At 42.3% G+C, this 14,470-nt stretch overlaps 1 long non-coding RNA gene across 1 annotated transcript in view; it reads left to right on the forward strand.

The window, feature by feature from the left end:
• Positions 1-13,985, forward strand: part of LOC307150368 — a 487,229-nt gene extending 473,244 nt beyond the window's left edge. The window contains exons 2-6 of the long non-coding RNA XR_013819705.1: positions 12,731-12,890; positions 13,333-13,374; positions 13,528-13,559; positions 13,661-13,708; positions 13,955-13,985. This is a non-coding gene — a long non-coding RNA (uncharacterized lncRNA). The remainder of the gene's footprint in view (positions 1-12,730; positions 12,891-13,332; positions 13,375-13,527; positions 13,560-13,660; positions 13,709-13,954) is intronic.
• Positions 13,986-14,470: the final 485 nt, after the last annotated feature.

A 14,470-nucleotide genomic window follows, 5' to 3' on the forward strand; every position in this document is an offset into this window, starting at 1 on the left:
AGCATATGGCGTAATTTAGATATATTTTGAAGATGGAAAATGTTTTGAAGAAATATACAGCTGAGTATTGTCAGCATAACAGTGAAAGCTAATTCCATGTTTCCTAATGACATCTCCTAATGGTAGCATGTACAGAGTGAACAGCAGCGGTCCTAGTACTGAGCCTTGTGGTACGCCATACTGAACTTGTGATCGATAAGACATCTCTTCATTTACTGCTACAAACTGATAACGGTCAGACAAGTATGATTTAAACCATGCTAGTGCAATTCCCCTAATGCCAACATAGTTTTCTAGTCTATTTAAAAGAATGTTGTGGTCAGTGGTGTCAAATGCAGCACTCAAGTAACACTAATTAGAGAGATACAAATTGAATGAACTTTCACTCGTTTTCACGAGTGCTGACTCACTTCCTGTTGATCTGCGCATGCGTCGAGTCTGAATGCGTTGTTTATATTTGGAGCTCCATCGATTTGATTCATAATCCGTGATTTTTCTCTTTAAACTCACTTACAACGAACATTTTCTACTTTTCCTCACTGAGAAGCACTGCTGCTCAAACCTCATAGTTCCAACGTGGACTGTTTAGCAGACGCGTCTCAAGCCGATTTGTGACCCAACACTGGACCGGTAACCCTGTGGGTCACGGCTGAGCGCGTCTTTTTTACACTAACTTACAAACGAACATTTTCTCGCCTATCGTGCGTCTACATTACACCCGTACCACTAAAAATACGGATTATATCCAAGACTTCAGTCATAAATTAGTATTAATATTGATAGCATCACTGGTAGCGTCGTTGCTAACTTACTGCCCATCTGTTAAAATGGCGAATATATCAGATGTATGTTGTCTACCTTTTGGTGCAGGTGAAGACTCACTCGAGCTGCACGCGGTGCTGTCTGAGCTGGAAGCTGTAGAGAAGCAGATCTGCGACCTTTTAGAGAGACAAGCCGAGCTGATAGACCGGCGTTTAGCTCTTGAATCAGCACGCGCTGATGTGTCGATGAGAGACTGGCGTTTAGCTCTTGAAACATCATGCGCCGATGCACACAAATCAGCGACTAGCATTAGTAATCCGCTGACCCCGACCTCGTCTACTCCATGCGTTTCTCAGCATTGGTCCCGAGCGCCCAGGTCACGATCAGCCATGGTTTCGTTCACTCCGGCTCCGACACACCACCACGAAGCCTGGGTGGTTCCGCAGCGGAAGACGCGAGCCAGGACCAGAGCAAGAATCTCTCCGACCCTCCCGGTTTTCCAGAACCGCTTCTCCGGTTCTCTGCTTCTCAGAAAAGCATACATCTAGCTTACACATTTACCCACATTATTATATACCTGTTTAACCGAAGCTAATTTGGGTGTGTTTCTCCATCTCCAAGGAAAAAGCGTGTCTGCTCTTAAAGGGAATGTGAGATGATGCTCTGATTGGTTTATTTCACGTTACGCCCAAACCACACCTATGAATAATGAAGCTACTTCAGACCAACCCATTTTAGATTTGCGCCTGGCGCAAGAGTCATTTATCCCGCCGGGAAAATAGCAACAGCGCCGAAATCTGCCCACAAAGTTACTTGCGCTTTGCGCTTTGCGCTTTGACACTTGCGTTTCAGATCGTTAAAATAGGGCCCTAAGTCTTAGAGATGATTCACGACACTTTGCTGTGCCACAAACAGGATTTTGGATGACGACATTGGCATGGACCAATCACTGAAAAGATTTGCTTATCTAAGAATATTCTCAGATAAATTCACATTGAATGGTGAAATTCTCAAGAGGAGTTTATATTCAACATTGGAAATGAAAGATAAACATGTTTTCCACCATGTCTTAATTACAATTTTTAAACCAGTGTGCTGTTAACGGACCTATATAAAGCCTAGATTTTATGATATAATGAGCCAACATGGATTCCAAAAGAAAACCAAACTGGCAGGATGAAGAAGCGATACTGCTTGCTGAATTAGTCGAACAGAGGAAACATGTTATAAAAGGCAAGTTCAGCCCAACATTAACCAGCGCAGACAAAGATGATGCCTGCTCTGTCCAAGCAATACCGTTTGATTAACTTTTCAAAAACATTCTTCCTCTCCTCTCCTCACAGCGGGAACATATTGTTTACTTTACATGACCTTGGTTCCCTTATATAACGGGAACGAGTATTGCGTAGACGGCCGTTCTAGTCACTACACAACTGCCGTTCGCGACGAACGCCAGTTGTGAAGTGACTAGAACGGCCGTCTAAGCAATACTCGTTAAGTCGAATTAAACCTGATTCCTATGGCGAAATGAGCTGCTTTTATAGGCAGATGCCCCGCCCCTTTCGGCAGGCTCTGCACTCACTCGGCAGGACACGGCGCAATTGGATCGCACAGACACGCTTCTTCGCCATAGGTTCGTGCAGTTCCCACTGAGCAGCCAATGAGCGTGCTCAGATTGCCTGTCATGATCCTGGCATCTTTCTCTTTTCTCTGTCTCCCCCTTTTGGTCACACACGCACACACCCACTCACTGCTCTTTACGCACTCACTCATTCCATGCGCTCATTCATCACTCTCAGCTGTTCCTATTCTATCCCTGCAATTGCGCTCATTTTTCCCACACCTGTTCTCCCTTTCCTTCTAATTGTGTTTGCTTCTTCTAGTCCTCTTTTCCCCTGTCTCGTCACCAGATTATTCAATGTTATCTATATGAAAGATCTCAGCGCTCTTACCTCTCGTTCCTGTCCTGTCCAGTCTTGTCTGTGTTCTTGCTGGATGATAATCAGCTGCAGGTATTTCTCTGTGAATGCTGTTGCTCGCACTTTGAACTCTATCCAGCTAAACCTGTTGCAGAGATCCAGACCAGCACCAGTATCTAGCCACCCTCTATCCTCTGAAGCCAGCAGTTCTCTTCCCGGGACCTCCGGCCACTTCCTGCGTTACGCTGTCCAAGAGGAAGATTTGCGTTGCATTATTACAAGTCCAGTCTGCTGGCAGTTTCTGTTCTATATTTCATATAATCTGAAGATTTCTATTCTTTACTGATTTACCTGTGGACAGCTTCCCGATTTCATTAAAGACTGTATATTGCTGCATATCGCATTTGGGTCCTCTCTCTCACATACCTGACAGAATAATCTGGCCAAGCATGGACCCAGCGAGTGGCAATCCATTCCAGTCTGCTGTGGAGCTCCAGGGCGCTATGCTGGGCAGGCATGAGGAGGAGTTGTCCGCCGCGAGACAAGCTGTTGAATCCCTGGCCGCCCAAGTGTCGGATCTTTCTCAGCAGCTCCATCATCTTCGCCGTGATCCTCCCATCTCTCCAGATTCCCGCGATTCGCCCGAACCGCGGATTAACAACCCTCCTTGCTACTTGGGTGAGCCCACTCAATGCCGCTCCTTCATAACCCAATGCGAGATTGTATTTTCTCTGCAGCCCTCTACATATGCCAAGGATCGTGCTAAGGTGGCCTATGTTATCTCTCTCCTCGCTGGGCAAGCTCGCGAGTGGGGAGCAGCCAACTGGGAAGCAGAAGTAGACTGCGTCTTCAATTTTTCTCTGTTCAAGGAGGAAATGATTCGTGTCTTCGACCGTTCTGCCCATGGGGAGGAAGCATCACATTTGCTCTCGACTCTTCGCCAGGGAAGACGTTCCGCCGCGGACTTTGCAATCGAGTTTCGCATCCTGTCCACAACTTGCGGCTGGAACGAACCTGCGCTGGTGGCTCGATTCCTGGAGGGACTCAACTCTGAGCTCAAGGACGAGATCTTCGCTCTTGAGGTACCGACTCGTCTCAACCCCTTAATTGATCTGGCTATCCGTGTGGAGAAACGCTTCGATTTACGTCGATGAGCCCGCAGCCTGAAATCCGCGCTGATCTCTGCTCCTTCCGCGGCCTCTTCTCCGCCCCCCACCGGTCCGGAGTCCGAGCTGATGCAGCTTGGTGGATTATGCATCTCCGCCAAGGAACACGAGCGGAGAATATCCAACCGTCTCTGCATGTACTGTGCATCAGCTGATCACTTCGTCTGTGTGTGTCCGGTAAAAGCCAGAGCTCGTCAGTAGGCGGAGGGTTACTGGCGAGCGCTACTTCCTAGGTCTATCCATCTAAGTCCTGCACCACTCTTCCTGTTTTTCTCCGCTGGCCCGGCTCTTCAGTCTCCTGCACGGCCTTGATAGATTCAGGGGCGGAGGGAAATTTTGTCGATGAAGCATGGGCCCTTGAGCAAGGTATTCCCCTCATAGACTTAAAAGACTCCACCCCTCTTTTCGCCCTAGATGGTAGTTCCCTTCCTGGGATACAGAAGGAGACCGTTCCCCTGTCTCTCACTGTTTCGGGAAACCATAGAGAGACTTTTTTAATTTATTTATTTTTTAATATTTCATTCCCCCTTCTCACCAGTGGTTTTAGGACACCCCTGGTTAGCTCAACATAACCCCCAGATCAATTTGTCTAATGGCACTATTTTGTCTTGGAATCTTGTCTTGTCATGTTGAATGTCTTGCCTCTGCTGTCCCTACTGTTTTCTCTGTCCCTGTTTTTCAGGAGGAGCCAGGTGATTTGTCAGGAGTTCCTGAGGAGTATCACGATTTGCGAGAGGTCTTCAGCCGTTCCCGGGCCACTTCTCTCCCCCCTCATCGGCAATACGATTGCAGTATAGACCTTCTTCCGGGCACCACGCCCCCGCGGGGAAGGCTATAATCCTGGTCTGCCCCTGAACACGAAGCACTCGAAAATTATCTCTCCGATTCCCTTAACGCCGGTACTATTGTTCCCTCTTCTTCTCCCGCCGGTGCGGGATTCTTCTTTGTTAAGAAGGACGGCTCTTTGTGTCCCTGCATAGACTATCGTGGGTTGAATGACATCACTTTTAAGAATCGCTACCCCTTGCCACTGATGTCATCAGCCTTCGAAGTCTTGCAGGGAGCAAAGATCTTCACTAAGCTCGATCTCCGCAATGCCTATCATCTTGTTCGTATTAAGGAGCGGGACGAGTGGAAGACCGCTTTCAACACGCCCCTAGGCCACTTGAATATCGGGTCCTTCCATTCGGTCTTGTCAACGCCCCCGCCGTCTTTCAAGCCCTCGTTAATGACGTACTTCGGGACATGCTCAATATCTTTGTTTTCGTTTATCTAGACGACATATTGATTTTCTCACCCTCTCTCCAGGTTCATGTCCAGCACGTCTGTCGTGTTCTGCAGCGATTACTGGAGAATCGTCTCTATGTTAAGGCGGAGAAGTGTTCCTTTCACACGCCCTCGGTTACATTCCTTGGTTCGGTCATTTCGGGATAAGTATGGATCCTGCTAAGGTCCAGGATTCTCATGTCGCGCTCCAACGGTTCCTCGGCTTTGCCAACTTTTACCGTCGCTTTATACGCAATTTTAGTCAAGTAGCCGCTCCTCTTACCGCCCTGACCTCAGTCAAGTCCAGTTTTTCATGGTCTGAACCCGCCCAGAGAGCGTTTGACTATCTTAAGACTCTTTTCACCATAGCGCCGATTCTTTTAACCCCCGACGTTGCTAAACAATTTATAGTCGAGGTCGACGCTTCTGAGGTGGAGGTCGGGGCTGTCCTTTCCCAGCGTTCCGCCACTGATGGAAAGGTACACCCCTGTGCGTTTTTCTCTCATCGTCTCACCCCCGCTGAACGAAACTATGATGTCGGTAATCGCGAATTGCTCGCCATTCATTTAGCTTTAGGTGAATGGCGTCAGTGGTTAGAGGGAGCCCCTGTTCCTTTCATTGTTTGGACGGATCATAGAAATTTGGAATATATCCGTTCCGCCAAGAGATTGAACGCACGTCAAGCCCGCTGGGCACTGTTTATTACGCGCTTCAATTTTACCATCTCTTACCGCCCCGGGGCAAAGAATGTTAAACCTGATGCTCTCTCTCGCCTTTTCGACTCCTCAGCCGCCACCTCAACCCAGAAGGAGATTATTTCCCCTGGCCGTGTTGTGGGCGCGACGGTCTGGGGAATCGAGAAGCTGGTTAAGCGCTCTCTCTCTCACGTCGCCGCCCCTCGTAACTGCCCTAAGGACCTCCTCTTTGTTCCCGTCTCAGCACGCTTAGCTGTCCTCCAGTGGGGACATTCTTCTAAATTAGTTGCCCATCCCGGCGTGCGGGGCACACTCGCTTTGATCTGTCAACGTTTCTGGTGGCCCACCCTTGAACGCGACGTTTTATCGCCTCCTGCGTCATTTGCGCTCAGACTAAGGCTGGCATTTCACCCCCTGCCGGTTTGCTTCGGCCCTTGCCCGTTCCCACTCGTCCATGGTCCCATATCACCCTCGATTTTATCACCGGACTTCCCACTTCGGCAGGTAACACTGTCATCCTTACCGTCGTTGACCGTTTTTCTAAATCCGCACATTTCATTCCGCTCGCAAAACTCCCTTCCGCCAAAGAGACCGCCCAAGTCATAGTCATGTTGGGGTACTGTCATGATCCTGGCATCTTTCTCTTTTCTCTGTCTCCCCCTTTTGGTCACACACGCACACACCCACTCGTTGGATTTACGTTGCATTATTACAAGTCCAGTCTGCTGGCAGTTTCTATTCTACATTTCATATAATCTGAAGATTTCTGTTCTTTACTGATTAACCTGTGGACAGCTTCCTGATTTCATTAAAGACTGTATATTTCTGCATATCGCATTTGGGTCCTCCCTCTCACATACCTGACATTGCCACTCTGTTATGGCTGTGCACAGCGTTTGAATTAAAGGCTTCAAAATTTGGAGAAAAGGAGTTTTCCCATAGAGTCTATCGACACAGTACTCGTTCTGTGTTTTACACAACATTAATCTATGCAAATAAACCTCATGCAAAAGAGAGGCTATACACTGGTCACCTCTGACAGCATCAGCCAATCAAAACACTGGATCTGAAAGGTGCCAATTTACAATTCCCTCCTACTCTTTTCTCATCATTTGGAATGAGGATAATAAAAATAAAAATAAAACATGCAAATAAGTTCAAACATCAGGGGCCTGTACCATGAAGGTAGCTGAACAAACTCGGGGTTACAGGATAAGTTTTGAGTTGACAAAACCAAACCGATGCAATCAGGCTTTATTGGTACCATGATGCAGCTCATCAACTTTCTCTGTCAACTCAGGCTTTGATCCTCAAGCTATGATTACTCCACGCGCGCGTGCACATAAAAGAGTGACGTCGACACTGAACAACCAATCGCGGGTCGCGATTTTTCCGCGGTGGAGCAAGAGATAATCATTCATAATTACGATGAATTTAAATATGTATTTCAAGCTCGAAACAATACGGTCTCTGCTGCCAAAGCAAGAGAAGACTGTTGGAGAAAGATTGCTGATTGTTAATGTGTAAGTTAAACAAATACGTTCTATATTTATGTAAAATTATGTATGTATGTGTAGCCTATACGTGTAATATAGCCTATAGCCTATTTTCATAATATATTAAAATGTGCATGTACCGGTACTAAGAAAAATTAATATTCATTGATTTTTAGATGCAACCCCAACTCCAAATGTTATTGGCAGCAGATAAAGACAAAATATAAAAATATAATTCAAAGTGGTGAGTATTTACCACAACCTTTTATTATTTTTGTGAACATTTTATCACAAACACTTGTTTGCAGAAAACAGAAATAAAGAATTAAATTCAGAAAACCAGAATACACTGTGGCAGAGTAGTTGGCTCTGAGTAGGCAATAAGGGACGGACGATTATGGATGGGATTACAGGTGCTACAATCTGACCCTGGTGCTGGCTCCTCTAAGCAAGTAACACTGGGTACGTGTGCAATACATTACTACTTTTTTTAAGTTTTAAATATGGCTGACTGTATGTTCTGCAGTAGAGGGAAATACAGTGTCCCTGTTGAAGCCAGCACACACACAGTCTCCCACACAGAGGTCAGTATGCAGCAGACAGAACACCAAACATAACCTGCTTTACAACAGTTATGCTTTACATTGGCCTATTTTTATTTATTAGGGTGGAGGAAATGATGAAGACACTCTGTCTGTGTGTTCTCAGACAGTTGCTGATGTGAATGCACTGGGCTTTTTATTATGGAAAACATTTGAATGTGTGGCATAAAGGGACTGGCCCTTACACATCTCTTTTATTGTAGGATTTTTCACAACCTGCCCCAGAAACTGAAGCCTCTACCTCAATGGGCTTCAGAAGAAATGTGTAAGGATTTAAAACCCTTGACATAAATTACAGTCAGTCCTGTGTTTGTAGGAAGTCAAGGAACTTTTTGTGATTTTGATGAGCCTCCAGAAAACTTGTAATGATCATGTTTGTGGTGGAATTATGTTTCAGGTGGAAACAGACTCAGTCAGGGCCCTGTACAAAAGGAGACTCGAACTAGACTGCACACTAAAGGAGCTGACTGTGAGCTGAGGAGGCTCCAAACAAAATCAAACAGCTGGATAAAACTGATCTCAGTATGTATATATATATTAGTATAACTTATTTAACCAAGTAACACTTTAGTATGAATATTTATTAATGCAACTTTCTCTTGCTCTCTTTCTCCCTCCCATCCCACAAAACCAATACAACTTTTATTAAGTGTAATATTGTATGGTGATTGCATCTACGTCTGCACCAGCTGGGTGGTCAAGTGTGATCGGGTCAGTGTCATCGGGGAGAAGCTGGTTTTGTGGTGTTTCTCGCTCCTTTCTACTGGTGGCTATATTGTGCAGAATGGCACATGCAGCCACTATCTGTGATGCCCGCTCTGGTGACTCTTAAGGGCCGAACACCATTGAAACGTGCATTTAGGATGCCAAAGGTCATCTCTATCTTCACTCTGGTTTTACTGACGGCCACATTGAAGCGGTGCTGTGGCCCTGTCTGAGGGTCATGATAGGGGGTTATTGTGTAGGTTTTTCTAGCTCAGTTCAAATTAACAATGTTTTGTATTGTACCAAATTTAACTTGCTTTCCTCAAAGCGCTGACACAACACAGACTCACGGAAAATTCGTGAGACAAGCACTGGAGACAGGCCATTTGGCATCCAAACTTGATCATATATGTTCATGACCACAAGTCATCTGCAGACTGCAGACGAAATGTTTAGTAAATCATTGTTATATCTGTTAATGTTACTATTAATTTAAAGATTCATCTCACAGAAAATAATCATCTCACATATTCACATCATCTCTACCTGAACATTATGGCTGTGATAGGACTTCCTATTAACATAATCTGCCTCATGTTCCCCTAGATCAGTGGAGATTGGAGCAATAGACTGCATACATGCAATGACTTGGGAATCCTATCAAAAGATTAACAGAAGTTTAATAAAAAAAAAATTCAAAATAATTCTTAACATGTATTATATTGTATACACTTGTGAAATTTGCTTAAAAAAAAAGTGTTCATGTGATGTCACCCTATCAATATATCTTACTGGCAATTTTATAAAAGCCCTCTTTTTTGGACATGCATGTCAATAAATGTCCGGGGAGCACTATTAATGAAACTTTTCATGTACTCCTGCAGAGCGAGGACCACCTTACGAATGGTTTGACAAACCGTGTTTTCCCCTAGCTTCTGTGCGTCACCCACCGTGCAAGAATGTACCACTTGCAAAAAAAAAAAAAAAAAAAAAACGCAACGCAATATTTGCGGAACAGTAAGTGCATGAATTCGACGTGTTAAATTCTTTATGTGCGGCTCAAGAGGTTCTCAAAGATAAGACATTCCTTCCGCGGAAAATCTGTATCTTTCATACAAGTAACTTTTAGGAAAGGCAAGGGGATTTTGTCTGGCTAAAAATTCTTTCTAGTGCTCGTCAAACAATTTGCGCTGAGATGTCCACCGGATTTGGAAGAAAAGGTGAAGTCATTGCAACAGACACTTGGAATAAGTTACGTCACCTATATGTTTCTTTGCTCTCAGCTGATTGGTCAAACTTCAGTCTGAGATCTTGAATCCAGAACATAGCCTGCCCCGGAGCAGGTTAGCCGTGCAGCGTAAGATACCATGGCAACGAACACAGATTAAAGCCGAGCTACTTTCATAGTACCTAAAACCCAGGGTTGGCGGAAACTAAGCTGAAACATAGCTGGCTAGCCACCTAATCCGGCTTCATGGTACAGGCCCCAGTTCAATATCTACTATTTCCTGAATATTATGAAATTCAAGAGGGCCGCCCCCTTATGATGTCATAATATGCAAATTAGAGGAGTATATTTACACCCACATAAACTTTCAGTCATCCCCAACATTTTTCTAATTGGCGCCTAAAGGGTTAAGTTTAATCAGATTAATATACTTTACGTCATCTTGCACTGCATGAAAAGACTCAAATCCGGCAAAATACGGGCATGGTAAACTCCTGTGTAATTTGATGTTTGCCGGATGTATGTGGGAAAAAGCGGATCAGAGTAACATGGAACAGTATATTTCCAGATAAACCCGGAAACCTCACATATGCGGACATATACAGGAATCCGTGAAATTCCACGGACATATACAGCTGAAACACTGCTGGGTGTGAGAGGACTGACAACTGTTAGGTGTGAAGACCTTTCATATGTTAATGACTGACACAGTGCTGGCTGTTCTCAGAGGGAGGGGTGGCCAGGGAGGACTTCAGGATTGAGAATTATCTCTGGACTACTAGGTTAGGCTACAGCAAACAAGCTTTTTGTACAGAAAAATAAATAAATTCTTAAGGCCCTGAAACACAAAACCGACGTCAAAGAACTAGCAATGACTAAAGCCGACTCTAGGGTTGGCTCACGTCGCCTGTGTCAGGGCCTTAAAACCACTGCATGAAAAAAAGTCTCTTAATCAAATATTTTTTATAAAAACAGGACAAAATAAACACCCAGTCTGAACATATACGTTCACAAAAACATCTGAATATTTAATGAAATAAACAAAGGAATTTAATTAGTGCTGGGAAAAAATTAATCGCATTCAAAATAAAAGTTTGTGTTTGCATAATATATGTGCGTGTACTGTGTATAATTATTTTGTATGTATAAATACACACATATGCATGTATTTATTTAAGAAATATTTGCATGTATATACTGTATATACATTTATACATAATTTATATTATATATACACATGTAAATAATTTATATATAAATAAATAAAAATCTTAAATATATACATGCATATGTGTGTATTTATATATACAAAATAATTATACACAGTACACGCAAATATATTATGCAAACACAAACTTTTATTTTGGATGCGATTAATCGCGATTAATTTTTTCCCAGCAATAAATTTAATGGAACAAATAAAGAAAAATGAACCAAACATTTCAGAATATCTCAAATTTTATTGTGAAGTTTTACAAATTGCAGACAACAACATTTGTCACCTTTTTCACAATTGGCTTTTAGCTTGCTTAGTTGGGGACATTTAATTTAATATTCAACAATATTATTGATCTGCCTGCGTTGACACTATTATGAGATCTGAACTGAGCTGGACAATGACATCACGGTTTTCTCCAAAGTGGCTATACACATTTAAATTTATTTATTTATTTATACAACAAAATGAATCACCACTGAACTGACTTAAGCTGGACTGTGAAGCTATTTTCTTCTAGAAAACAAACTTTCTTGCATTATTTTCCTGTTATCTCTGTAAAGCTACTTTGAAACAATCTTTATTGTAAAAAGCGCTGTATAAATAAAGGTGACTTGATATTTATTAAAAAGGTAGAAGGAACCTGAGCTTTTCTACTCCACTGAATTAAAGACCGAGGTCACTACAGTTAAAATCTATTGCTGAGTTAATACACCTTTAAACTATTAATGTCTATGAACTACGGAAGCCCTGAACCGCAACGTAAAAAAAAAAAAAATTACGTAAAAAAAAAAAAAAAAAAAAAATTACGTAAAAAAAAAAATGCTATCATTTCGAGATTAAAGTCGAAATGTTTAGAGATTAAAGTCGAAATGTTTCGAGAATAAAGTCTTCCGTAGAAGTTGTGTGTGTGCTTGCCGTTATTTCACATTGCCGCACAGGCATTCATGCGTGTGCGTGTGTTTGTGTGTGTGTGTGTGTAAACTGGATCTACACAAAATAATAGCTTTTTACTTTTATCTGGGCTTTCAACAAAGGGATATTCTACAGGTCTACCAACATGGCATTAGGCTATAGGACGTTAAATATACTGTCAGACTGGATCAAGATATCCATCTTTATGAATGAAAGAATGAATGCATGAATGAGGCATTTATATAGCGCTTTCATATGTCTACTGTAGGCCTACACTTAAAAGCGCTTTACAATCATCTCAGGGAATCTTTCCTCAACCACCACCAGTGGTTATTATATTTGAGGAAATCACGGGATCCGGCCAAATGATTGGATACAGAATGATGCACTTAAAATGTATCCAGAACGTACGGTGTCTATTATAGGCGGCAGTTCGACTTCACACACGCATGTATTTACACACACACACACACACATACGCACACGCATGAATGCCTGTGCGGCAATGTGAAATAACGGCAAGCACACACACACAACTTCTACGGAAGACTTTATTCTCGAAACATTTCGACTTTAATCTCGAAATGATAGCATTTTTTTTTACATAATTTTTTTTTTTACATAATTTTTTATTTTATTTTTTAATTTTTTTTTTTACATAAATTTTTTTTTTTTTTGATTTTTTTTTTTTTTACGTTGCGGTTCAGGGCTTCCGTAATGAACAAATACCGGTATGTATTTTTATGTTTGTGTGCCTCAGCATTTCTGAGTGAACACCGCTGGTTCACTCACTATTTTAAAGTGTACTGTCGATCACGTGATATGACGTCATGACGTCCAGCCCTTACTGACGTTACCTGAAAAATCTATCCAAGATGGCTACCCTCTCGAGCGACGTGGTATCAAGAATGAAACAACTTGTTGTAAGTAAACCAAAACACTTCAAAACTACTTTGCTTGTTGTAATATTGTAAGAATATCATATTACACGTGATATTTGACGAGGCTATTTTTAAGTTGCAAGCGCGGTGTCGCGGGCGCGATTGCCGTCAGTCCGCCTGCTAGTTACAGAATATCCCGTGCAACGTTAATAATGTCGTGGCAGGGCAATAATGTTAACGTTAGTCAATAACTCTTTTCAGCAAGCGATAGTCCTTCTGTTTTTGAGTGTGTTGCTGCTGTTTGTGTTAAGCGCCTTGCTCTGGCAAGTTCAATGTGTTGTTATTCCTGTGATGAGCTAGTGGCTAACGTTAGCAGTTACGTTAACTTTTACTCAAACAAAGTTAAGGTTATGGACATAATAGTTACCGAATGAACTATGCAAGTTTTTATTAAACCTTTACAAACGTCTTTTCATTATAGGTTTAAGTGGAAGGAGTGCAGTGAGCATCCCCCAAAATCAAGGTGACTCAAATGTTAATTTAGGCTGTAACTATTTTTCACCATTTATTTTATTTGGAGCCTAGCAGCTAATTCATTAGCATCAATCAAAAGTCTCTTTTTTTAATTTAATTAAAAATTAAATATCTTGCTGTCTGTTTTTGTGTGCATGTGCAGACCTACATTGTCACCAGAGAGCAACTTTATCGGTAAGTTACATTCACTTGGAAATTTTGTATCATAAATTTGTCATTAAAGAGGTTGATTGCATAATTTGACTGGTTTCATATTGATTGTTTTATCTGTGCAGGTGAAGGACTTCTTGGGGAAATGGCCGGCTCTTCGGATTGAATCACAGGTAAAACAGACTCACTTCTCTTTTCTGCCACTCTTCACACATATTTCACTGCCAAATTTTTTATATGTATCACATTCAAATGGAACAGCAAATGCCACTATTCACTGTGTGTAAGAACTATCACTTTGCATGTGACCATGTTGCTCAACAATGTATTTTAATGGAACATGTTGCATCACAAATGTGTTTTCTGTTGCAAATCGAGTATTAGTCTTTTTATATAATTATTTTTGTTTGTTTTTGTAGCTTTGTGCTGAGTTCCAACGCATCACAAACGTCAATATACGGAACCAGTTCTATGCTGTGCTTGACCAACATACACCTGCACTGGTGGCCTTGTATAGGCAGAAGGCGGCACGAACCGGTAAGATATCAGAGGCGCTGCGTGACATCTTAAAGATTTATGAACTGATATGTTTTGTCTCTTATGTTTACTGTGATGGCCAACTTATTCAAACTGAAAATTCAGTTTTGTGGTTCTTGCAGATTGTGAATCCATTTAAACGCTTTTTAATTTCAAACTTTACAGGAATCCGTAAAGCGCCTCCATAATTCAGAGAACAACCCACACAAATACGATCCACAAACCGGGTAAGACTGCGTATTGTATACTGTAAATGTTAGTTTAATCTACTACTATATGGATTTGAAATACTAAAACTGAATTTCATTAATGATGCCTGCAACTTTTTCCCCCAGAATAAATTCATCACATAACCTGGCTGTGACCACTTACCTCTTCGAGGAATTAAGGACAACTTT

The sequence above is a fragment of the Squalius cephalus genome (genome assembly GCF_949319135.1).
Source record: "Squalius cephalus genome assembly, chromosome: 22".
Taxonomy (NCBI): domain Eukaryota; kingdom Metazoa; phylum Chordata; class Actinopteri; order Cypriniformes; family Leuciscidae; genus Squalius; species Squalius cephalus.